Here is a 4,342-nt window from a genome sequence, read left to right as displayed (position 1 = left end):
ATATATATATGTATATTGCATTTAAATATGTTGGGTGTCACTCAGCCCAGGCTTTATATACTCTATCGTCCCTTCCCTTGGCCAATCATTTTGGAGAATCTTTTACTGCTGCTGTTTCATTACGTATGCTGCTGGAATCCTGTTTGTCAAGACTAAAGGGTTGTGACAACCTGGCAAGGACCAGTTTCTTATTGATGTTTGTCCATTTTGATATGAAGTATTTAAAGTGATAATTAAGTAATTAACACTGCACAGAAAGGTAATGTTTCTTGAAATAGTAATTGTCACTGCAAAATGCTTCTTGTCCTGGTGTGTGATGCCCTCTGTGTTGCTGAGGACACCTTTTATTTGTGCTTGTGTTCATTACATTTGTTAACCAGCTCAGATAGTTTTATATGGAAAGTTCCAGTTTTAACTGGCATCATAGGGTTCCATAATTCAAACAGAAGTCTGACAACAAAACCCTGTGAGTCTGAGCTTATGCCAAAAAATCTCTTTTTTGCTACAAATGAATCTCCACATGCATCCATAAAGTTAAAACTGTAGCAAAAATCAAGTAATAAAAAATTATCAATCTAACAAAATGCCTTAATTCTCTGATGACTTCTCTGCATTTCCTGCACATTGAGCAAAATGCTTTTTGCTTTTTTTTAGTCAGTTGTACCTACTTAGAGATATGTTACTTACACACTTACCTATAAGATAAGGGTACAAGCCCAAAAAACAAGAAGTTGAAGAGGAGCCTGGCAGGTGATCACCAGTGATCCCAGTGATCACCTGATAATGTCACTGAATTGTAGGCATCAAGCAGTCATTCTATGTAAGTATATAGAAAAGTACTAAACATGACTACAGAGAAAAAAAATTAGATTCAATTTCTTTTTTGGTTCAAATAACAATTTAATAAAATCTGCAATTTTAATCACAAAAAGCTTATTTGATTATGATGAAGCATAAAGATGTAGCTGCCATTGGTAATGACCTTATCTGACCTAATGGTGTTTTGCCTCACGCGGTTATAAATATCTTAAGTATTCAGTGAGGTTTTTAACAATAGGTCAGACATCAAAGGCTAAATCCCGGCAATGCTGTTTGTCCTGAATAAACCAGTTTGTGAGGCGTGAGAAGAGCAACAAAAGAACTTGAAATATGAAATCGTTAGGATTCTTTCCATGTGTTCATCAGTTAAAGCCTCTGAGACAAGAGTACACATATGATATGGACAATGTTCAAAATAAAAAAACAGGATGGCTTATAGAACCAAATATAGATTTTGAAAAGACTCAGAACTACAAAATTATAGAATCAGTGTGTAAACAGTGCCTCCTGCTTGGCAGTTCGATATTAAATAGCCTTTGTCCATAATATCCACTATCCCACACTTCCAAACCTATCTCAGACCTTCCTCTTTAACTTTGTCTTCAAGCTGCTCAACTTGAGCTCATACCCATTTCTAATCGTGTCCATTTTGATCACTGCAGATGAAAATCTTAGCAGCTTCAACTCTGTATATTGTCTTTTTGTCAGTACCACCATCTCAAAACCAGACATAATAGCAGGTATTTGTAAACTGTGATCTCTGTAAAGTCAAGCTTTACAATTCTGTAATTTGGATTGTAAGAAAATTACAGAATTATTACCTAGTAATAGATCATCAAATAACCAAGACTTGAATATCTACTCTATAACTACTATATATTTGTTTGTTATTTGTTATTTTTTGCTGCCTACTTTTTAGTTTTTGTTTCTCTTAATGTACCCTTGACAGTCCCGCATGCACATGTACACAGGATACATGCAAAGCAAATCTTTGTAACATATTTGTAGACAGGAATGCTGTGAGTCGTGAATGAAGAGCAGCAGAAAGAACTGCAGGGAAGACCTGCGAGTCAACCATGAGTCACTGAATGCTCATTGTCATGAGCAGAAGGAGGAGAGGACATAACTACAGAGTATAACAATGTTCAGCACGTTTTTATCACAGTGTGTCAAATAAGATCTGAAACGAGATAAAATGTTGTTTCCATTATTTTTTGTGTCTGTTAAAGTATATCCTGATAATCACAGACACAGTTTTAAGGGGCAATTACTTTTTCACAAAGGGCCCGGCTGGTTTGAATAGCTTTTTCTTTTCATTTTGTATCCATGTTTAATATTAAAATTAGTTTGATGATCTGAAACACAATAGTGAGATGAAAAAACACTAACAAGTCAGGAAGGGGCAAGTGCTTATTCAAAGCACCCTGTCTTTTATGTTGATTTTCCAAAATGTGAGCAGATATTTTCTAGCTTATATATCTTGCATACAAAGTCAAAGTTGCCTTTGAAATTGTAAATTCTGTTCTAAGAGTTATGGGAATAAAGGTCAAGAGTCAAGGAAAAACACTGATTAAAATCCAAGAAAAAAAACAAACAAAGAACACAATCATAGCTCAATGTTAATGCTGAACAAAACACAGAGGTTACTCTCCTTTTTCACTCACTACGTGTCCAAACACCACTCTGCATTTAATCATTAGTTATTATTAATCTCTGGCTCCCTTCCACAGTGTCTCTTTTGTTCTGTCTTCCTCCCCTCAGCCACAGTCGCAGAAGATTGCTGTTCCTCTCTGAGCTTGGTTCGGCTGGAGGTTTCTTCGTGTTAAAAGGGAGTTTTTCCTTCCCGCTGTCGCCAAGTGCTTGGTCATTCTCTCCATTAATGTAGGGTCTTTACCGTACAGTATAAAGTAACTAGAAACAACTGTTGTTGGATTTAGCACTACATACTGTAAAAAAAAAAAGTAGTTAAATATTACTTTGTACTAGATTACCAAATAATCTGAACATCGAAGCCATGTTTTGGCTACAACTTTTTTTTAATTGCCCAAATTACCTGTTGTCAAAGGAAAATTGTTTTTATATAATGTGATCAGCTCCATGAAATGTACTTTTTATTGATCACTAAGCAATCTACATGTCTACGTGACTTTTCACCTAATAACTTTTGTGATGAACTTATTCAGCTAGTAACCACTTCCTGTTTTTCTGAGAACAGTTAGATGTAGAGAAGAGAAACCTCAGCTCTTTCTGAGAACATGCAGATGTAGAAAAGGGAAAAACCCGTTGCTCTGAGTGACGTTGTTATTTTTGTACACACACACACACACACACAGACACACAGAAAAGTATAAATAAAGAACGCAGACAGTGATGAGACGCAGGTCGCAGAGTGTGCGTTCATGACTGCCCACGCGTGTAAAGACAACTGCAGTGTTTGTGTTTTCTAAATCAGGTGTCTTAGCTGAAGTACTACAGGGTGATTTAAAGAAATCCCCTGTCACCTGTAATTATTGCATTTTCCAGAGGGGCTGGACTCTGTCTCAGTCTGGAGTTGCCCCTGGTGAGAGGTGGGGTATTCTAATATCCCCTCGGCTTGCTGCATACGTTGGGGTTTTTCCCGGTGGATGAGAGGGTTTGTTCCCTGCGCCTTAGGGTCGGGGAACGGGTCCTGACTGTTATCTGTACATATGCGCCGAGTGGCAGTTCAGAGTACCCAGCCTTCTTAGAGTCACTGGGGGGGGGGGGGGGGGGGGGGGGGGGTTCTGGACAGACCCGGTGCACCTGTACGTGTAGTGAGGGTGTGCTGGGAACGTCTAGCAGAGGCCCCAGTCCGCGAGATCTTCAACGCACACCTCCGGCAGAGCTTCAACAGCATTCTGAGGGAGACTGGGGACATTGAGTCCGAATGGACCATGTTCAGCGTCTCCATTGCCGAAGCTGCTGCATTGAGCTGCGGCCGCAAGGTGGTTGCCGTGGTGGTAATCCCCGAACCAAATGGTGGACACCAGAGGTGAAGGGAGCCACCAGGCTGAAGAAGGAGTCCTATCGGGCTTGGTTAGCCTGTGGGACTCCGGAGGCAGCCGACAGGTATCGACAGGCCAAGCGGAATGTGGCTCGGGCAGTGGCTGAAGCAAAAACTCGGGTGTGGGAGGAGTTCGGAGAGGCCATGGAAAAAGACTTTCGGACTGCCTCGAAGAGATTCTGGCGAACCGTCAGGCGTCTCAGGAGGGGAAAGCAGTGCTCTACCTGCACTGTGTATAGTGCTGGCGGAGCGCTGCTGACGTCGACTGAGAAAATTGTCAGGCGGTGAAAGGAATACTTCGAGGACCTCCTTAATCCCACTGACACGTCTTCCGAGGAGGAAGCAGAGTCTGGGGATGAGGGGAATGACCCGCCAATTTCCGGGGGGGAGGTCACTGAGGCAGTTAAACAACTCCTTGGTGGCAGAGCCCCTGGTGTTGATGAGGTCCGCCCCGAGTTCCTGAAGGCTCTGGACATTGTAGGGCTGTCCTGGTTGACACAC

Source organism: Astatotilapia calliptera, chromosome 2 (genome assembly GCF_964374335.1).
Source record: "Astatotilapia calliptera chromosome 2, fAstCal68.1, whole genome shotgun sequence".
Taxonomy (NCBI): Eukaryota; Metazoa; Chordata; class Actinopteri; order Cichliformes; family Cichlidae; genus Astatotilapia; species Astatotilapia calliptera.
This window is presented reverse-complemented; position numbering follows the sequence as displayed.